The sequence below is a fragment of the Ornithodoros turicata genome, chromosome 7 (assembly GCF_037126465.1).
Source record: "Ornithodoros turicata isolate Travis chromosome 7, ASM3712646v1, whole genome shotgun sequence".
Lineage (NCBI taxonomy): Eukaryota > Metazoa > Arthropoda > Arachnida > Ixodida > Argasidae > Ornithodoros > Ornithodoros turicata.
Genome location: NC_088207.1, coordinates 24,449,253 through 24,472,253, shown reverse-complemented (window position 1 = coordinate 24,472,253; position 23,001 = coordinate 24,449,253). Strand labels below are relative to the sequence as shown.

Sequence of the window (23,001 nt, the reverse complement as noted above, 5' to 3'; positions counted from 1 at the left end):
TTTAATTACATTTGGGCAGTAATTTTAATGACATTACTCATTACTTTTTACAAAAGAATCGATCGAGTGTGTGCCCTGTGCAGTCTTGGGAATTAACTTAGTTACAAGTAACTAGTTAAAAAAATGTAACTATTGACTGTAACTAGTTACTGGTACTGGAAATGTAACTTTTAACTGTAAATAAGTACCTTTCTGGGTAACAAGTTACAGTAACTAGTTAGTGCTTTTCGAAATCGCAGATTTTCCATTTCGGAGCCACCTCGCATCACACTTAATTTGTCTTCTCTTTCCCTTTTTCACTTTTTAACGACCTTTTGACCGGCTCTGCGGTTATGCTGTACTTCCTTACTCCCAAACCAATAAGGACTGCCATATTTGAAGAATATAAACGTGGCACACCCTAGGCTGCCACTGAAAAGAAGTGTCATATGACCGCCTTGAGTTTCTACACGCGAAAGAAGCAACGAAAATGAGAACGGGACAAAGAAGGACTGTACGGGAGGCCGAGGCATTTGAGAGGTGGAAAGAAGGCAGCCGCAGCACCCTAGCTGCCCTGAATGATTTCCCAATTATAAGAAGAATATTCGTTAAATATGATACCGGCATTCCCTCCAGCGCCCCAGTTGAGCGGCTTTTCAGCGTGGACCGGGATATTTTCGCAATTAAGACAGGCAAACTCAGTGATGCGAACTTCGAGCAGCTGCTCCTTAAGTGCAATATGTACAGATATGTGTAATAAAAGTAATTCTGCGATAAAACTTAATACATCATCTTCATTACTAGATTTTCTGAAAGTAACTGTAATTTGTAACTGTAACTAGTAACTGTAACTTAACTAGTTACTATTTTCGCGATGTACTGTAGCTATAACTTAACTACTTTTTGGCTCGCGTAATTGTAACTATAACTAGTTACTTTTCAAAGTAACTTTTCCCAAGACTGGTAATTTCGTTACATTTCACTTGCAGTAATGAGTAATGTAATTTAATTAAATTCTAACTGGAGTAATGAGTAATGTAATTTAATTACATTTTAGAAGTCATTTACCCAGGTATGGGCGTGATAACTGGGGAATGTTCGGCGAGCTGTTCAGTGCTCCTTTAACCATTGTGATGAGTGAGTAAGTAAGTAAGCGGAAGAGAGGAAGCCTTTCCGATTTCGCACGATGCTGTGGAGGTATACAATGCATGCTTCGAAGACGAACCTTCAATATATAATTGATGTGATTTGTTACGAGTGTTACAAAAAAGGAGCGAAGAATAAATCCAACCTTAAATATTTTCTCGACAGTTAACCAAATCTAAGATCATAGAAAAAATGGTACAATTTTTTTTTCTACGTGGTCTCCCTGCTTTCAAATGCAGTCGCGCAATCGCTTGGGAAGCCCCTGTATTCCAGCAGAGAAGACGCCTTTGAGTCGAGTGTGCACTCATTCATGCACCGCTGGCTTGATGTCTCCTTCGGAACCAAAGTTCCGACCGCCAAGATTCTCCTTGAGACTGCCGAATATGTGACAGTCCAACGATGCCACGTCAAGCGAATATGGCGGATGTGGAAGACAGTTAAATCAAAGATCACGGATGGCTGAAGTATAGTCATACGTGATGCATGCAGGAGGGATTGCCATGCTGCAGCAGTAGACTCTCTTCCAGCGGTCAACGAGGTCTCGCTCTGATGATGAGCTTCAAATGTGTCGCTAAGATGTTTGTCCCCTAGATAATGTCCACCAATTTTACTCAGGTGATTAAAAAAAAGGAGGAAGAAGAAGGGTTTCGATAGCTTCGACCGTTACAGCAGCGTGCGGGTTACGAGGTCGTCGCGAGCGCAACGCATTTGTTTTGCCTCCTGCGAACTTAGGACCCCATTTATACACTGTTTGCAGCGATGTGCAGGCAGTATACCATACCATTTCATGCGACGGTGGATGTCAATAGAGACTTTTAGTGCATCGTACGCTATGGCTTTTGCGAAGCTCTCTTTCTGTAATGGCCGTCCCCAAAACCACCAACGCTATCCCTTACGCACGCAAAGGCGATGGCGTACGATGTACTAACACTTTCTAATGTATTTCGCTTTCTTCACGAATAAGGAAACCGATGACTGACTGGAGCGCTTTTTTGGTGTGTGAAGGGGGGGGGGGGGGGGAAGGACGTTCAACAACAAACGGACTGAAGTCTGCCTGCTCAGCTTCGGCGGCAAATTTCCCTCATGCACCCTTACAATAGAACTTCACCACATAGCACGCTCTTAGTCAACCATCATCCCGAATGACAACGTTCTCGTCCCTGATTTGTTGAAAACGGGAGGCGGAGCCTGTTTTGTAGCATTATGGGTACAAAATAGGATCAGCCTCCCGTTTTCAACGAATGAGAGGCGAGGACGTTGTCATTCGGGATAATGGTTGGCTACACTCTTAAAAATGAGGTGGTGGTGGTGGTGATGGCGAGAGGGCTCACCGTTGTCGGCTCGGCCTCACAGAGGTGGGCAACGTCACGACCAGACTTGTGCGTAATGCGTTACTTGTAATCAATTACTTTTTGAGTAATTTTTCGAGTAATCAGTTACTTTTCTGAGTAATCGATTACTCAGTAATTGATTACTTTTCCGGCAGAGATTAGCTTATCTTTCAGATGTTCTGCCCGAAGTCAAGCCCCTGGTGCCAGGCTGTTCTACTACAGCAAGCGGAGGTTGTAATAACGTTCTGGAATTCAGAGCCGCTCTCCCTAATCTCTTCCTACACCAGCGTGTGATGGTACCTGAAGTTCTGGGGGTTTAGTGAGTCACGGGGAAATTGCAAGCAATGCTCTTCCACAATCGGGTCAACGTTTTCCCGGGCGATAAATACAGTAGACGTACAGATCTCTTTGTCTACGTGTTTTTGTTTGTCTTGTTACTTCAGCTGTTCCGCTGTTGAAACTTTTTCTTTTCTTTTTTTTTCTTCTGAGGCACAACAAAGACGGTTATAATTTGTGTGATTGCAGAGTAACGAACGAAGTAACGCGTTACTTTTCTACTCGTTACTCAATTACATTTGAAGTCGAGTAATTGGTAATGGCAATCAAGTGCTTTTTCCACAGAAGTAACTGTAACGTAGTAACTAGTAACTTTTAAATTAGATGTTACAGCATTTTCAACGTGACCCTAAAAGCAACCAGATTAAGAGTGATGTGGGCGGGATTTTGCGGGTACAAAGATGTATTCCAATGTCACACAGGGGATTGCAGATCTTTCCACGCGCCATCATTAGTTCCCGTGCCAGCTGGGGCTCAGGGCAGTCGATGACGATGTGCGACAGGTCGCCGTGGATGAAGCAAGGCTGGCAGCGTCCAGCATAATTTTTTGGCGCAAACGTCCAGCCTGGGAGCCATTGTTCCACAGTTGTCACATGACTACGTGCGGGCCGCTCGGGCAATACGTCACATGCCCATCTTAACCATTACTCCTCCGCTCGCTAGCTCGTTAGACGTGATGTAAGCGATTAAACCTCGTGAACTATCATCTGCATCAACAATAGTGAACACGATGCACCGTGCAGAATTTCAAATCGACTTTTAAGGCTATTTAGTGAACGCATCTCGTAATTAGTATTCGCAAGCTTTCTTATTATTTCTGCAAGTACGCTCAAGAAGGAACACATCCACTGTCTCTCGTAATTTGCATCGGCATTTCGATGTAAATCGACACGTAAATTGCGATCAAACAACTGATAACATTGCATTCCCGTTTGGTGCACAGTACGAGAAGAGATCTCTAGGATGACTTGTTTAGAAACATCGAATTAGCGCATGAAAGTGACGTGTGCAGCTTTCAGGATTGCCTCGAAGAAATGTCACCAAACAAGAAACACCCCTTCTTTCGACAAAGTAACAGTCGAGGCAGCGTTGGATCCCGTTCCTCGTTAGGCGTCCTTAGACATGGTTCCTGTGCGCAGTGGGCTGCAATTCCAGGTGACATGCTTTACAAACTGAATTTCGCTAATGACGCTTCTTTTGACGCAGTCTGCAAACGTGTGTGCAAAGATGTCAGTCCATGATGCGCGTATTCCTTGCAAACAGGAGGAATGTCACTCCCCCCTTCCCAGGTAACATTCTAAAGCGATACTAAAGTGCAAAAATTTCTCCTCGCAGCTTGAAAGATACCGTTACCTTGATAGCAATACAAAAGGAACAGGGTTCATAGGGTCCGTCGTTAGCGCGAAGGAGACAGCACTTTAGGCGTTTGCTCGTCTCTTCTCGTCAAGAGACGCGACAGTATTGTGCAGAAAGGGTGGACAATTGGACATCTGTATGCAATAAGTAAATAGTGTAAACATCCCAAACTGAGAAAACCTCAAGTAAAATATTTGGTAATATTTGAAAAAATATGAATTGAGTTGAGTTGAATATATATAAAAAAGGGGGAGAAATTGAATTCATGGCAAAAAAAAAAAAAAGCATAATATGACATTTTTGGTTACTGCACACGTTGTTCTGATTCCAACGCTCAATAGCACTGCTGACATGGTCACGTGAGGTATAGAGAGAACGTGTTTCTCGAGTGGAAGTCGAAGTTCCTGTCCGCATCGTAGCAAAGTTTAGGCTACGCCATTTGCATGTGTGTGTAGAAAAGGGGCCTGATCTGACTGTCCGTTCCACTGACACACACGCATTTCCCGTTTCTTACCCTCCTGCAGCGGGCCAAAAAAATTGGAAATACGGTCCTAAATTTTCTTTGGTAGGCACATACTGGTATGTAAATGTCATAGCAGCAAATATACTGAAAAGGTTATACACTCTAAAAACTGAACTTCACCGCATAGCACGCTCTGCTCCAACCATTGCCGCTAATGATAGGGTTATCGCTTGTGATTCGAAGAGACAAGGGGGCGTACGCCTTTTTGTGTCAATTTGGATACATGATAATTGACACAAAAAGGCGTACGCCTCCCTCTCTCCTCGAATCAGAAGCGATAACCCTATCATTTGTGGCAATGGTTGGCGCAGAGCTTGCTATGCGGTGAAGTTCAGTTTTTAGAGTGTACACTCTTAAAAATGAACTTCACCGCATAGCACGCTCCTAGCCAACCATAATCTTGAATGATATCGTTATCTGCCCGGATTTGTTGAAAACGGTAGGCGTACGCCTCACGTTTTCAACAAATCAGGGCAGATAACGATATCATTCGAGAGTATGGTTGGCTAGGAGCGTGCTATGCGGTGAAGTTCATTTTTAAGAGTGTAAGTCGATTTATCCCCTTATTGCATACAGAGATGCAATTGAATACCTTCACTCGTTTTTAAATAGCAGCGCTCAATTAAGTGTGCTAGAAATCGCTTTCTAACAGTAATCTGAGCGCACGCGATAATTGCTTCTTAGTGTTCTCCCGTTACCACTTAACTTGCTCCTAAAGCGGCATCGAGGCGTTCGCTACAGATAAGGGCAGAGGATTCGAGGATGCAGTGTGGGGATGCATTTGCGCCGTCATTGTAGAGCGAGGGTAATATGAAATTGGATAATTCAGCGTTAAGAGATTTTTTCGTTGTTGTTGTGTACTACAGATTATAAATTGCGTAACGTTTAAGGCGGACTCATGTTAACGTCAGTTAACGATCGAGTTAACGTTCGCTTCCGGAAAGAGTTGGCTGCATCGTCGCAAAACTGTTTTCTTCGGATTGCTTTTCTCCTGCGCTCTAAGGAAGAAGGAAGAAGGAAGTGTCCGCCGCGGCCGTGTCTCCTTGAATTGTCACTGGCTCCCTTAGTGGCGTTCTTTTGTGGGATTCTTTGGGAATATTACACTTGTTTTAGCTTGTCTTAGAGCGTGACTTCTGTTGTGTAAGCATTTTGTGTAATTAGTTTGTGCTACATTATATTGGAACTGTATTGAACATGTACTACACAAGTTTACTTGGTTATATGAAATATCCTAACAGGAAGAAATATAATCGGCGACAGCGTGCAGAACATGCTAGCAAACGACAAAGCCGTTATTTTCATTTGCAGGGATCCGGAAAACTGCAGTAAGCTTGTCGAATATGACAATGAAAAAATGGCTAGGAAGCAAGCGAGCTGGTGAAGATGATGCATAATGTAAAAACCCCGAGACTACACTCTTAAAAATGAACTTCACCACATAGCACGCTCCTAGCCAACCATCATCCCGAGTGACATCGTCCTCTCCCTCATTTTCCTCAGACGCTTTCAGACATATGTCGGCACAGTTCCCTTAGAAGTCGGCCCAGGACGCACATTCCCCCAGGGCGTGAGTCGTGACGTTGCCCACATTCGTGAGGCCGACAACGGCAAGCCCTATCACCACCACCACCACCACCATCATTTTTAAGAGTGTAGGGGGATATTCGTGAGTAGGGAAAAGTGTGGGGTAAGTGAAGGAGGGGAGGAGTTTTACCTTCTCTGAAACCTTTTGTTACACTCTTAAAAATGAGTTTGACCACATAGCACGCTCCTAGCCAACCATCATCCCGAATGACAACGTTCTCCCCCTGATTTGCTAAAAACGGGAGGCGGAGCCTATTTTGTACCATACGTGCATAATGGTAGAAAATAGGCTCCGCCTCCCGTTTTCAACAAATCAGGGGCGAGAACGTTGTCATTCGGGATGATGGTTGGCTAGTAGCGTGCTATGTGGTCAAACTCATTTTTAAGGGTGTAGGGTCACGTTCGCTGCGGGAGCCAACGATCAAGACGTCCTGCACGTGGCAGTTTGAGAGGCATTTCAGCATGCTACGAGCACACCTATCCAGGAATTCCGAAACTATAGTCTTCCAACGGGTTCTCAGCCAACTGCTAATACCAAGCGGAAAACTACCGATGACGTCACGTGTCTGCCTTGCAATTTCAGTTTCACTTATTGAGGAATAGAACACCTCCTCTCATTCGTTCCTCTATGCATGACCCTTATCCTCTACTCATCCCATTTGTTGTATTCGTTGTTGCTCTTGGGATTTTCCTCCACTACTATGTTTCCTGCACCTCACAGAAGGATACAGCTCGGGAATATCAGCATTCAAGACGTGCTATGTATGGTAATTTAGGTGCTCTTTGTGTAGGTTTTCTGTTGTGTATGTTCGTAAGTTTATTGTTGTTGTTTTCTCTAGGGGTGTGCGGACCTGAATATTTCAAGTCGAATCGAAAATCGCATTGAATGGGAGAAAGAAAAAAAAAAAAGCCTGATACCGAATCGAATATCGAATATTTGTGCAACTTTTACAATATATGCTTTTTTCACTAAAAGTTTGCAATCTGCAGTCCAAGGCTTTAGTGTAATTTTTCTGGCATTATCTCTCACAAGAGAGACACTCAGTTCTTCTGTGGGAAGCCCGTCCTCTTTATTTTACACGATACTGTCTCTTGCTTTTCAGGTGAGCCAACACTTACTGAGGTAATTATCTCTATTTCGAAATTTGATGTCAGACAGAGGCATGTTACACGGATGAGGCTGTGTAACTGCTTCTGGACATCCATAGGTCGCGTGTAAAACAAACAAACTGACGTCCTGCCTCAGCTTTGCAATGAACATCATTTAGCTGCTTTGCTGCAGTGTGTGCTTCCCCTGGGGAAGTTGTGTTGCTAAAATTGTGAATGTAAGCGACATCTGTAAGACGCGCCGTTTTCGCTCCTGAGCTGCGAGCATTATTTAAGCGTTATAACTTTTTTAAAGGCAAGCCCCCAGACATAAAATCAACATCCCCCGCCGGCAACGCTAAAGTGCGCGTGAGTGGGACGCCGCCCCTTCCTAAGTCAAGCATATATAACGAACTTTGCCTTGTACGAGTAGTGCTCCACTTCCTAGGCATGTGCTGTTAGTGGGCACGTATAAATAAATAAATAAATAAATTCACTTTGGCTAACAAAAATGGTGTTGGCCTTGCAGCAATGGCAGTTTCGTAAAGCAGGCTTCAACTCATACCGAGAAGCATCAGGTGAAGCCCACTTTCAGGGTGGTGTCGTTCACATTAGGGGAATCGTCGAATATATTCAGAAAACCGAATAATGGATGCTCGATTCGCGAATCGAATACTTCGAGTGATTGATATTCGGGCACCCCAAGTTTTCCGTATAAGTACTGCCGAAGAAATAGTGAAAAGGCCGCACTGTTGCTCGACGTGCAATGTAGCGCGAGCTACGCGAACATTCGTGAGTTTTAGTTTTTCGTACAATGTCGCCTTTGCGTATACGTAACGGATAGCGTGGTCGGTCTGCGCACGCCCAAGACACCAGAAGAACCACCACGCTATTCCTTGCGTACTCAAAGGTGACAGCGTATACGTTATACTAAAGCTCAGTATTGAGAATTTCGAGAACGCGTTTAATATTATTTCTTCCTGTCGAATTCCCTTCAAAGAGTTCGCCGGGCGGTAACTTCTTTGTGGGTTGCCACGGCAGTAACGAAAGAGAAACACTGTGGTATTGAGGCCTGCCATATGCACTCACCGTGAGCTTTTGTATGTGTTGTGTAGAACCAGTGCAGAAGAGTGTGCTCTGGGAACCGCGGCCTGGCGTTTTCATTATGTAAATAGGTGAAAAGAGGGGAATAAGAAGCAGAACGTTCACTGTCGTCCCATTCACACTTGTAGAAAACCTTGAGCCGTTGAGCCTAAGCCCTATATTTGCTGTCCAAATCGCACTTTGGAGGTAATAGCGAGTTTTAGTATATCATACGTTATCGCCTTTGCAGCCGTAAGAGATAGTGTTGGTAGATCTGCGCACGCGCAAGACATAAGCAGAGCTTTGCGCATTGCGTAGAACCGCCACGCTATTCCGTCGGTTCCACGCTATTCACGTTGGTGTCTTCTAACGTTTGTCGTTCCCTCGTGTACCGTTTTCAGGCCATGAGATTGTGCTGAGTGGTAGTTGGAACAGTACAGGTCGTGCACAATATTGTGTTGCTGATGTCCTACTCATGCCGAAGCGAAAAGCGGCAAAGGCGACGTCCAGGTCGACCCACGGCGGGCGTGAAGTGACAGGGAAGCCTGCTTTGCATATGTTGGAGGACAGCGTGGAATCAACGTTTAAAAGGGGGCACCTGAAGACCACGTCAACATGAACTGTATCGATTGCAGTGAAGCAAGATGTATTCAGTGTCGTCTGCTCTTTCAAACGTTCGGCAACTTGGTCGAATTCTGCGTTCCACGTAGCCGCACACGTTATCCGAAGAGAACAACCACAGAACCACACATTCGCCTCACAAGAAAGATTGTCGGATCCCCTGTCTCCCTTCCTGATGTCCTTTCTCCATCTGTTCACGGCTAGTAGGCACAGTTGTTTCGTGGTGTTTGCACGAAAAAAAAAAAAAAAAAAAAAACGAGAGCGAAAAGAGGCACAGAGAAGAAGGGACCGCCTCGTTGGGTGTCGTGTTGTGTAAATCCGTTATCATGCAAGTTGCAACACCTTGGAACTTGGTCACAACTTGGTCACAACTTGGTGGCAGGCGGTGTAGGGAGTGACTTTTTCCGGTTGAACCCGATTCCGCCCGGTATCCCCCCCCCCCCCCCCCCCGAACTGACCTCCGACCCATTTGTGTTAAACCCTATTTCTCCCCGAATTCTGTTCACTATGAAATCCTCAAGTGACGTTTCCACTGAAGACGAACAAAAATAGCCACGTGGAACGCATGTAAGAATGGGTCACTTACGTTCCCAGAAATACACCCACGTGTGTCACCACTCTGTATGCGTTCGGGGATTACCGCTGGTAAGTCACACAAAAAAAAAGGGGGGGGGGGAGAAGACCAAATAGACAAGAGGAGAAACAAAACACCCGATAACACCAGAAGGCACAATTATCGCCCGATTTCGCCCTGAATTCCAGACATAAAAATAGCGCCCGATTTTAACCCCCGGAATCTGAGAAAGGCAGTTAACCCGAAAAAATCACTTTTTAGGCGTACAGATTTTGGTTTCAAACCGCTGCGATTCAAAAGGAAGAATGCGCGTTTTTCTCATGACGGCCAGTGGTCCAAGAGAAACAGCTCCTCATCTCAGAGCAACAGACCGCTTACGAAACGACGCTTGTCGGCAAGCCGACTTAATAAGCGGTTGTGAAACGTCGACATGACGCCGTAATAAATTCTCCGGCTTCCTTTCCCATATAGCCATTATTGCGTGAGCATATACACGCTACGCCTTAGTAACTTTCCATCAGCTACGGCAACCCAATCTGGTGCACAGATAGAGGAATGCGGTGCATAGACTAATGAGGCAGCACGTGCACTCATTAGCATGTGGTCGGAAAGAAAGGCATCGTGTACATGCTAATGGTTTCGACCGACATAAATCCATTTAGCGGGAAGATACGCCTTCATTACTGTCCGATGTATAGCGATCATACTGACAGCAAATACGCTAAGACGTCGTCCAACACTGAGAATTTGTTTCTCCTTTCTGTTTCTGTGTTTGGTGTGATCTGAAATGTTTACGAGGTCATTATCTGTCGTCAGGGGAAGGAAAGTCGTTCCGCACGCTTATCTCGTAAATACAAATTAACTTTATTGCACTCTGCCGCTGCCTTTTTACAGGTGTAGGTGTCGCACTTCGGAAATTTGTGATTTGTCTTGTGCTTTTTCGATTTTTTTTTTGTGTGTGTGATGTTATAATCAATCTTCTCGCCAAATTATCGTTCTGGTGTTTAAAGAAAAAGACCTGTATGCAAGGATGTGAGTGTTAAAGGGACTCTGACCAGAAGTTCGACAAATATTTCGTTTGCATCTATTACGAAGGTATAATATGCCTCCAAGCCACACGCGAAATATTTTGGCTGTGCGCGGAGGCAAAGTTTGCCAAACAGGGAGCTGAAAACCGGCTTCGCTTTTCCCCCTCAACTCGCGCAATCGGGGCCGAAATCTAGCCTCTTTGCAGTGGACATCCGCCAATTTCCGTGTGTGTGACGAAGTCACGAGGGCCACGTTTCATTGGGCGCCCGGACCGGAAGTTCTGTTGTTAGTGAGTTTGTGAGAGCACCGGCATCCGTCCGGAAAGCGATGTTCAATATGGACGTCGAAGGCAGAAATGCGGAGACTTCGAGCCCGGAACTTCTTTCTGACCTTTCTGCGATCGAGACATCGAGAAGAAAATTCTGCGTGCTGAACAGCTCGGTAGGCTTTCGAAACGTCGCCGATGCCGCGAATGTGAGACGAAGTTAGAGCTCTACGAACATCAGTTACAGATGAAGCAAACAGCATGAGTCGACTGTCTTCAGGTAAGCGATGAGCTTTTTAACGCACACTGTGATCGAACATGTAAACGTTCTCAGAAATTTCATGTTCTGATATCTAATGCGCACTTGCTGTTCATGGTGCCGGTGTGGCTGGTGTGTCATAATGCCGAAGGAGATCGAATGCTTGTGCTGCAAGGAGCTCGAAAACACTGCCGAATGACTGCAGTATGAGTGCATTACAAGCCACAAAGATTTCCAACTTCTATTCTTCAATATGACTGTCCTGAAGGTCGCATATTGAACTCCGTGGGCAGCGCGAACCTATGAGCGACTGTATTCACAAGTAAGTCACATGTGCCCTTGTCGAACGATGTTAAAATTTGGGCGCCCAAAACTGGTTTGGTCCTGCAATAGAGTCGTTAAAAACTCCAGTACAGGGCGCAGCACATAAAAAGGCTATACAGTACACGATTCTGAACTGGAGAAAACCAATATAGGCAGTTTTGTAATTGTCAGTGTGCTGTGACCTGAGTCACGTTTTTATGTATTGCCCTGTGCATAAGGTTTTAGCGTAGGTTTTTAGCGATATTGAGTGTTCTTGATTGTCGATTCAGTGAAAAGCAAAACAATTTTGGGTTCTAAAAGAACACAGCATGTGTAGTAATGTACAAGGTGTGGGCAGGTAAACTGCAGTTACTCTCAGGTACATGTAGAAATGACAATGCACACACACTGTACTGTAACCGGTTACCTATTTGCCTAAACTATATTTTATGTACATCTGTGTAGACGATGCAGATACACTGCGTATCGCCAGTTTGCAAGGTGAGTATGGCACAAGCTTGGAAAAAACAAGATCATGGTCATCCCAGCCTGTGCAGTGAAGAGGTCTGGCAAGCCTTTCCCACAGAAAATGCCACAGGCTTCAAGTACCCAAGATCCTAACTGGGGGTACCTCTTCGCACAGCTCGTCTATCACATTTAAAATAATTCAGCATCTGTATTTAGGATGATCTATAGCTCTCAGGATGATGCATGGTTCATGAGTTCAACATGTTGTGTTGAAACACAACACTAGTCCTTTTTAATGAGTCTTGCGGAACGATAGATGAGCACTCTTTCGTGACATTGTGTACCATTGCTACAGTGAACAATTTCTTGAGCAAGACTGATGAACGAACAAAAAATAGAGTCTTGTCTTCCAAATATGTATGTTCCTTGTAACTTCCGTATTTGTTAAGTGACCCATGTTGATGTCCCCCCTCATGTAATGCCTGCAATGGCCTTTGAGACATATTCATAAATAAATAAATATCAAAACCGGAAAAAGATGTAACACGTATCCTCTCTTTGTGTGAATGATACATAGACATTCTCAGAAGATTTGTACATAGTCACACTTTGCCTCATTTTGCATAAAGCCTAGTTCCACCTCTTACATCATCTCCACAATCTCCAAAGCAGTACAAGGCTAAAGTAATCAGCTACTACATAAAAAGAAAAAGGGGAGGAAAACAAATGCTGGCACATCTAAAATTCGAAGAAACCCTGGTACTTTCACAGGGCTACTCACGGCTCAGTGCTGGATCAGATCCCGATGGAAAACAGCTTTTCTGAGCCTCAGTGATTGATTCCCTTGATTGCACTGACTGTGAGGCACATCTCATTGGCTTGGTGGCAAGTGGGCTTGCGTCTGATAGTAAGATTTGGAAGAAAGGGAGCAAGGAACATCTCTCTACGGTCTTAAGGAGGATATCAACGTTACCTGTCAAGGTACAGCATTTCATGTTGCTTTCAGTAAGTACAACACTCCTCATAGCAGTTACCATTCGTGTTGGGAAAGCATGCTGAAGTTAGCTCAGGCAGTGCATCCAGAACTGTGAATCGGGTTCATAGAGAGCACCTGGTGAGAGGGACAGCAACAGTGTCCAGTAAAGACTCTCCAGGAATTTTGTGTAGGTTTGGGGGTCACACCTTTTAATAGTGTTGATGGAAAGCAGGATGTTTGAAACACTGACTTCTGGTAGATGAATTCTTGTTATTTATAACCAGGTACCCATGTTCTAGTAATCTAGAAAAAGCCTTGGCTCTCTTAGAGGAAATTGCTAATGAATCTGAGTGTCTTTTGTGGAAACAGGTTGTAACTGCCTTTCTATCCACCCTTCTTAGTTGCCCTAGCAAAAGCAAATATGTAATGCTGTACACCATATCTGATGCTAGCACACTACCTGCTTTGAGTGTTCTCAGGCTTCTGAAATGGAACTACCTCGTACATACGCTGTGCCATGTCGGCAAGAACATAAATCAGACTGCCTTTACTTTTTAAATTGGCCCTTCAGTGCTTCATGTGACTGCTAGAATGGTACCCCCAAAACAATAGGCAACAAGAATGATTTCTGCAATGTATTGAGCTTTGTAAAACAACAACTTTATTTGAAAATATATTCCAAAAGCCGGGTGACAACCTCATAATTAGGGTTCGTGGTTTTCGGCATTTTCCGAAAAATGCCGGAAAACACCCCCCGAATGATATTTTTCAGATTCGGAATATTCCGAAAAAATCCGAATTTCTCGTATCTTGACAGCTGCCATTCCTGGTACCGCAAAGGGAAATCGCCTTGGAATCTCCCGTTGTCAACTATTTCTCGAGCGTGGTATTATCTTCGGGCTGTGCCCTGACTTCAGCTCTGTTGTACGGTCCGTGACCGCCTTTTGGCAGCACACGTACTTAGTGACACACCTATCTTTAGTGAATTTACTATTCAGAACCTTTGTGGTCTGTTGTTGTCCGGTTAAAAAGAGATCACGAGTGTACGGAGCTACCAAACGGTTTCAAAAGCCGATCGCTCATCCCCTGCCCTAGCCTTCTAGTTCATTTTTGTGTTCTTTGTATTCCTCTATCTACTCCCTTCCAGTTACGACTTGGAGTGACCCTTGTTTGCGTTCGTGAGGCACTTCCAGGCACTTCGAGGCACTTCACTGTATGAGGACTTATTCTTATTTGTTCTACGAGATGAATCTCGTATGGATGATATAAAGCGCGAGTTTTTCGAATATGCTGTATGCCCTGCCCCTCAGGTGGATATATCTCCTATTCAGTTTTGGACGGCCCGTTGCAGCACATGGCCTTTGTTATCGCAGTGCGCCTTAAGCATACTGGCTATTCCTGTTTCTAGCGCTAATGTTAAGCGCGCGTTCTCTAAACTGCGTGTTAATCGCAAGGAGCCAGCCGCTATGACAGATGCGAGCATGATGATGGACGCTTGCATCTATTACAACAAGAGGTAGTCTCCTTGTTTGCTGGTTTGGCACAGGCAATAAAAGACAATGAATCCATGAAACCATGAATCGATTGACTTCTTTTCGGTTCGTTGTTACCTTCGCGCGCAAAATAGGCTTTCCTTCATGCGAAATAAATAGATGCCCGTATTCGGGCATTTATTTTTTGGGCGGAATAGAGATGCCGAAAAATTCCGATTTATAGTCCCCCATATAAATGCCGATAAACACCCCCCGAATTGGGTTGAAAATAAATGCCGAAAACCACAAACCCTACTCATAATGTAGCGTCCTTTACTGCAAACACCGCTCAACACAACGAATAAAAACAGAGCGTAAACGTTTTGTCGCCTATCCGGGTGGCATCATCAGTACAACAGAGGCCAAAGATGAGCACATCAGCCTATCTAAGAGGGAATCTTACACATCCGATAGGGGGCCACGGTATGTATTACAGGCTGAAGCATCACGCCTGATAAAGCAGGATTCTAAGAACTTTCTAGGGTCCCATCGCTAGTCATGAGCAAAGGTTACTGCACCATCAAAATATATGTCCCTTAGGACAGCAGTGGTAGACTGATTCGGTCCTGTTTAGTTAAGCTAAGCATTAGTAGCCCTGGCAACTGGCTCTTTTAGTCTTGTCCCACGTCTTTTGTCTATCTCGCCAATGTAGGTTGCATCAGATTCTATGCACTCAACTTGATATGCACAGTCAAAATGCCTGATGGGCACAGTGCTCTCCAAATAGCGTATGAAATACATTGGATGAAAGGAATGCGGACCACCGATTTGACTCCTTTGATGTTGTTTTTGATTGTTCTCTGTTGGAGGGATGATGCCACCTGGATAGGCAATGAAACGTTTACTCTCTTTATTCTTAATTGTTGTGTTAAGCCAGTGTTCTGAGTAAAGCATTTTACATTATGAACTTTGTTTGAATGATGATTAGTGGCGAGCTTCATACCCTGGGCCACTACTCTAACAATTGCTTGTGGTAGTGTGGCGAAATGGAATAACGAGCCTTGTAGACAATTTACTTTGCAATATATTTATTTCTCTCTCATAGGTTGAAGAACCCAGTGTGGTGTTACATAACGGAGGGGCACGTAATTATACAAGACCGATCACCAAAAGGCCTTGCTTTTGACTAGATTAAAATGTGAAGCGATTGTAATATAACAAATGCTGCATGGTGGCGATATGATAGGTTCTCCTCACGAGTTGTCGCCACAGTTACGGTTAGTTGAGAAACTGCATATCCAGGTAGCAGGATCAAATTTTAATTAGGCTACTTTGGCCAACACGCGAGCGTAGAGCACAGTGTCAAAAGCCCTTACAAAATAAAAAGAATACTACATCTACATGGACCCAGAAATCAAGACAGTTTGAAATGCTGTGAACGAATTCCACTACGTTAGTTTTGCCTGAATACCCTTTTCTAAAGCCATGCTGGAATTTAAAAAAAGAAATTGACAGAGTCAATTTAGTTGACAACGTGGTAGTACATGATGTGCTCCATTAGTTTACAGGGAACCCTAAACAGTGGAGCTGGTTAATAGATAGAAGGAGCATAGTTGTCACCTCTTCTGAAGACAGGAATAAGCTTGAGACCTATGTCCTCGACTCGCACACATACTAAGAACCTTTGACACAGATTAACGTATCTTCATTCCAGCTCTTTCACTTTCAGATGTTCATCTCTGTTGAGTGGTCTGTCATTCTTGTAATACAGATTGGAATTGAAATGCAGGTGCATATGGGATGCTCTGAAAGAAAAGTGTTTGGTTTTAGTCCTCTTAATGTTTCTGAAAACGAAAACAAACTTCACGGTGACTATTCTTCTGAAATGAGCAATTCCAGGATGACAGCAAAAAAATATATCTTGCCATATCATTATATCCACCTGGCACTTCAATTGAATAATGGCAGTTGAAGATGACGATGATTCAATTTAATGACGCATAAGCAACTCGGGCTATAGTGTGCCAAAACCATGGTAAAACTGTGACTTGTTAAATATCAGACGATTATACTAAAATAATATACTTTGTTGGTTGGTAAATTGAGATATAGACAAAAACATGATATGATAAAAATAAGCAATTGAAGAAAAGGCAATTGTTCGCTTTGTGTGACTGATGTCGAGTTTGCCACACTACGTGTTGAATAATAATGTACGCTGATACGCTGTAGCATATAAAGTACAATCATACACACGCTCACTATGTGGTGGATATGTGAAACCAATATACACATACTTACATTTCAAACTTTCTTGAAAAAGGCAGTCCAAGTCTGTCGGATTTGCCAGACTCTACACAAAGCCAGTAAGCACAGTGTGGAATGACTGATTCATCTTTCGAAGGCAGAGGTGCAGCTACCACGACGCTTCGTCATCTCAATGCTTCGGAGCGGCATAGCCTAGTAAGAAGCCATCAGAAGGATCTCATAACGATAACTTGGTCGAAAAAGTGGAGGGTTCTGTGGGATATGTAAGAAAGCATACGCGTTACACAACAGCTACGAGAATGATCGACTGCACCTGCATGGTTTTCAGTACGTAGACTTGGAACTGAAAAATAAATGTGCTAACCTTGTTGATACTACTTTTCCGTCAGGACCACACGAGAGCACATTTGGTTTCTTTAGTTGAAGGTATCATCAGGTCCCCATGCTCCTTTGAGATGCAGCAGACAGAAGTTCGCTGAGGCGAGTGACTGCCGTTGCGGTTCGTCGCTTCGCAGCAGATCAAGAACAGTACACCGCAACGATAGGTGAAACGTTCAGAATATGGTGACCAACTCCAACACCAACCCAATGACCCGAACAAAGAGGATGAACCGGGAGTCACACAAGTTCGCAGTTCGCAAGCTCGGCATACGGCATCCATTACAGCTGACCGGATACGGAAGCATATATCGAACGCCGTGTACAGATTGAAAAGAAAATCGTAGAAACTGTTGCAGGTGATAAATGCAGGGTATATTTTTCTTTTTGAGGCTCTGTAACAAAAACATATTAACGTAGAAATGCCATTTCATGAAGGAAATTGACAGATATTGCGTGACCACGTGACGCGTTTGAGCCAATTGTGGGTGTTGCGAGTGGCCCCCGTGTTGACGTCATCTTGATGGTGGACCGGGGTGGATATTCTATATAAACGTATGTTTTCTCGGTTTGACGCTAGGCGTGCTGCACTCGGATGAAGTCGAATGTTTAAAATTCGAGTTTAGAGAAACCGTGGGGTTTTAGTGCGTGAATTTTCGCATGGAGAGTCCTTGTTGGGTGCTTTATCGACTACAGGTACGAAAGAGCTCCCACAGTTTCTGGTCAGAGTCCCTTTAAACCATAGCTGTAATAATCATTATCAGAATCAGTCATTCAGATATTCAATGACATATCAGGAGTCAGTGTCCCTTCTCACCCTTGCGTGACTCCCACATGTGTGTCTTCAACGTGGGTTCCTATTTAGATACCCCCACCTTGACAATACGACGTATGTTGGTGGTATGGGGCTGCTGCAGTGAAGTTTGCACAGCGCCATTTCGGGCCCAAACGGTCGCGGATCGCAACAGTAAGGAGTTCCATCAGCGGGTTTTGCATGGTGTGCGAAACGGTATGGTGCCAAGGAAGCTACAAAACCTGTAGGAAATCAACAGAAAAAGCGGTGCTTCTTGAAAAGCGCGAACAACTCGAAACCGAGTACTTGAAAGTGCCGCGTCGTCTGCTAAACTGGGGAGTGTTGCATGATTTGGGGCGCTGATGTTGCTGCTCACTCGCGCCACCTGGCCCAGAGCAACAGGCCCATAGCCAATCTCGTGCTGAAGACTGAGAGGTGGTGGATTCGAATTCTCTCGCCGGCTGTGCTGTCTGATGTTTTCCCTAGGTTTTCCGAAGACGTTCCAGGCGAATGTCGGCGCAGTTCCCCCTGAAGTCGGCCCAGGACGCATACTAACCCCCTGTCCCCCAGTCCTTCCGGCTGTCCTCTGTCCACATGTGTACACCGCTCGTAGCCACAGTTGCGTCGCGGCACCAACACGGAATAAAAAAATAGAATGTATATGTTCACTAGGCACGTGTGAACATTCGAATTTTTCGAATACAAAAATCGCCGTAATTCTATATTTTATTCTACTTCCGAATCCATATGCGGAATTTCATATTCAAATTTCTAAACGAATCGTTTTTTGCCGATCGAGCAGGGAGCACAAAAGTGAGCGCTACGTCATATTCTGACCCGTATGAACATATCGCGGATACACGAGTGCACATATTTATGTGCCGCGTATGTACATCCGGTCCGGTCTGGTTATACAACTATTTCCTTCGCGTTCGATTCGGTTGTATAACTTTTATAGCTACAGTTCATGCAATTTATCTTCAGATATCCAGGCATCAGTTTCCGGATGCCGATAAATATTTCCAGAAACCGCCGAGGAAAAGACTGGATAACCGCCTTCACTTACCAACTGTCGAGTTGTTGTGCAACCTGGATTTCGCAAAGCAGGGGCGACAGCCTTGAGAAATTTCCCCGTTCTTGTGGCACTCGTACCGTACATTGACCGGTCCAGTCCACTGCACATGATCCACTGAGTGACAGAAAATTGTACGAGTCCCTATCTGCCTTCTCTGCCTCATGCGATACCTAAGTTCGACAGCTGCGGAAGACACCAAGGTACAGGAGTACATCGATCGATACGATGACATCAGGGCCGCGGATGGGAATGAAGACGTCGTTACCCTTACAAAAACAGTTTTCACCTTTTAGTGGTCCTCTTACGTACTTCCTTTATACCATGTCACCTTTCTATGGTTTGCTCCTTCCTTTGTACCCGGTATACAGACAGTCTACCTACCTCTTGTGCACTTCCTTTAGCTTTCACCGCCGTGGTCGTTTTAACGACTTTGTATGCAGACTGTTGGTAGACCATTAATGTACCACTACAATAGCGCTTTCATGCTGTTCATTGCGGATGGCAATAATTTGGAATGTGGTTACTGATTACATTACACTTTAGTGACATTAATTTGACCTTGACCGCAACTCACTCAACGCAACTCACGCAACTCACTTGCAGAGAGTTTGACAAAGCGAGACGCCAGAAAAATAAATAAAATCTTATATTCACTAAGAAAAAAGTACTAAATTTCTTATTAACAGTTGTATCGCAAATAATTCTACAATTAAGGGACTGCAGATGTTTATGCAATGGGGCAGCATCAGTGAAATCCATAGAAATTCAAGCATCACAGTAAGTGGAACAATTCTTAATGCCAATATGTTAAGAGTCACGGTTACGTAATGACAACAAACGAGATTGACAAAGCAACAGCACACTGTAAAAAATAGTCGTGAAAAATGCGGGCATATCGCCGCGGGCGCGATCCCGTGTTTTCAAATCACGCGGGTTTCCTGTTATTTCGCGGGGGAGGAGGTGTCTGGGCATGCGCACTGGATCTGCATGGCCTCCAGCAACCGGCACCTGTGTGAGGAACGCAAGTGTGCCCCGACTGTCAAAATCGTCAAAGTCAAAGCTGTGCCTCACTCGTGGGCTTTCGCAATAAGATTTTGAAGGTATGTGAACTCTTATTATGTCCTTTATGCTGTCAGCTTTTTGGAATAAAGGGAAATATGCGCCGCCGTTGTGTGTTACCAAATAAGTAGTGAATGGCGCCGCCTTCAACGGAATGTTGTCGCCTTCCGCTGTGTTCTCACTTGTCACACTGTCCATGTCGTAGCCATGCATGTTCTTAAAACTTTCTTCTCAAACCACTAAAATGAGCAATGTGTAACTTTCTGGAACTAGTGGATGGGTGTTCGTTCATCCTCGTGGACATTTGAAATAGGCCGGGGTTCACCAACTCCGGTTAACGAGATTGAACGCTCAACCGAGATTGAGTACCCTTACACCTTTTCTCAAGTATACCTTTATGACTATCAAAGGCACTTCCAAATACATTCATCTATGCATAACGTATCTGTGTCATGTACCCAAGGAGACTGGAATGGAAGCCGCAAACAAGAAAGTTGCTGCAGCCCATATAGGGCTCCCGTGGTGAACATGGCTGCCCAGGAAAACATATCTTTGTGTTGAAGCCGGTCTGTGCATATTTTAATGAAGACTATGAGGTCTGCACCTCGTTCCACACTGTAAGTTCTCATGCACTGTCTTGATTCTGAGAGTTCTGTGATAATATGATCATTGACACATTTCTTGGTGACATACATGAAAAAGGAAATGTCAAAGATCAATGTAGTATGATTGATGTCTGAACATTGTGTCAGGGCAGGGTGTATGAACTTTAATTCAGACACGCAGTTCTAAAGGCAGCAACTAGGCAATCACAGGCGATTTTCTCCATTGTCTCTGTTTCCTGTCTGTCAGTGATACGGCAAAAATTTTGCAAGCAGTAACGAGCGCACAATGCTTTATGGTTATTTTTTTATTATATATTTAGTTTCTGTTTAATGTTGGATATTTTCTTATGTGTGATGATTATTATATGAGAGTTCAATTGTTTGCATTACTGAGTTAGGTATCCAATCTTTCTTTAGCACAAAGCTGGCCAGACAGCTGTAGAGTGAGGACCCCCAACACCACGCCTCTGCTATTGGTATGAGTGCTTCCATTTCTTGGAAGTGTTTTTTTACTGCTATTGGCACCTTGCAGTGGTCATTTCTTCTTCTTTGTGTAAAACATATTTATGTTTTGTGCAACTGAAAGTAAGTATGCTGTCACAAAACAAGAATCTGTGCTGCAGCTGCAACATGGGCTCTCAAAGCATTTGCAGTCACTGCAATGCACTGTACATCTCTCTCTCTCTCTTATAGGGTCATCACTACTACTCTTCTCAGGCATTGTTCTTCCCTTGGACAATGACAAAACGCTAACTGCAAGGAGCGTGGAGTGTATTTCAACTACGATGTGCAGTGCCTGCCACCAACGTTTGTTATGTTACAATCCATGCAATGGTATGCGTTCTCATGTATTACACTCATCGTATCATAACTCGTTATCACGTAGTCGACAACTACTCCGCTGTATTCGTGCTTGTATTGTTCATTCTTATTGTGGGGTGAGAATAAGTTTCACGGACATTTGTTTCAAATGTCTTTTTTTATGTCTTTCTATTCCTTGGTTTCACAGATACCAAAAAACCTGCTGCTGCTCTAGGCAATGTGGTGTTATTGGCAAAGTTGGCTATTATACATTGACTTGTGGACAGCTAGGTTTGCAAATTTTATTGTGCCAGTTCCGGTGGCAGAAGAAAATTAGTGGCCTTCTCTAATTCATGAACAGATGGCCGACCTGCACATGAAGCTTTGAAGGCAGTTCAGCAGCTGACATGGTGCAGCATGAAAAATTATGATTGTTGAAAAATGCCCTCCTTTTTATTTCGCAGCTATTTTGGACACATCAGCACTGAAAGTGGAACAAAGCACCCCAATGGTAATCAAGCTTAAGTAGCATGCCTGTTTGCATTCTGTCACTCATCTGCGAACTGGGGTAAAGTTGAAAGGTAGGTATCCCCATTAGCCCTTTCTTAGTCTGCAATTTGGTGCTGATTATTTCTATTTGGTCCACATTTCCCAAAATTTCATACTTTTGACTATTAACCATTGTGCTTTTGAGGCCCTATTTTGAGTCTTGGCATTGTTCCTTGCATCTTCTGCATGTGTTCGTTAGGATAAGCTGAATAGTACAGGGCACAACAGAAATACTTTTGTGTTTTCACGTACTTTGTCCACGTATGTGCATTGTACTTTTTAAAGTGCACAGATTCAAACTGTGTGTTGAGCACTTCAGTTAATACATAAATATGTCTTGTCTTTTCGTATGTCTTACACTCAATGTTCCTAATTTCATGTTTTGTTCTGATTTCAGGAGCCATTCCAAGCTGTTGTGCTGGAGAAAGTTACTGCACTGTACATTTCAGTGAATATATCGCTTTATGAACACATAACAGGCGGTGTGGGTGTCTGATAATGATACAGGCCAAACACTATTTCATGAAATGATAGACAGTAATGTTTACAGGCTGGTGCGTGTTTCTATAATACAGTATCCAATCATAATAATGGTTAGCCATTAAACAACAAGAACACTGTCCCATCTTTTAGCTGGGGTGAACACGTAATGTAGAAATACAGTGACATGTAAATTTCACGAGTTTGTGTCGTATATCTCGAAAAATCTTTTCGGTCTTTTTCACGGTGTTCACAATTAATACAGCTACCATGCATTTCCAGTTTTTTTTTTTTTTTTCAGGGAATATTGTTTGCAGTGCAGCTGGCACTTGTCTGTAAACTTCCTCACATCTTTCACATTTGTGCGCCTGTACAGTTGCAATATCATTTTTAGAACCACAAATTTAAAAAACGGAGAAGAAATGGAGGAGCCTGGGCCGCCCAGGGTGTCCCTGGTGGGCAGACTTCGGCCAGACAGTGGGTAGATTTTTAGTCACCAAATTGTCGGTAGACATTCTACAGGAAGGTGTGTTCCAATTGCCCATAAAAAGGTGACGTGGGTGGTAGACAGTCTGGATACTTTCTATACACAGTCTCATGGC

The 23,001-nt window shown here is 43.9% G+C and overlaps 1 protein-coding gene and 1 long non-coding RNA gene across 3 annotated transcripts in view; both read left to right on the top strand.

The window, feature by feature from the left end:
• Nucleotides 1-23,001, top strand: part of LOC135400371 (beta-1,4-N-acetylgalactosaminyltransferase bre-4-like) — a 367,240-nt gene that overhangs the window by 34,443 nt on the left and 309,796 nt on the right. The window lies entirely within an intron of this gene.
• LOC135400373 (uncharacterized) lies at nucleotides 19,874-22,395 on the top strand. 2 transcript variants are annotated; one of them, XR_010424599.1, is made up of 6 exons: nucleotides 19,874-20,005; nucleotides 20,428-20,581; nucleotides 20,987-21,045; nucleotides 21,263-21,403; nucleotides 21,835-21,951; nucleotides 22,317-22,395. It is a non-coding gene; the product is annotated as an uncharacterized LOC135400373 (long non-coding RNA). The 2 variants fall into 2 exon arrangements; XR_010424598.1 differs by having other exon boundaries at nucleotides 20,987-21,403.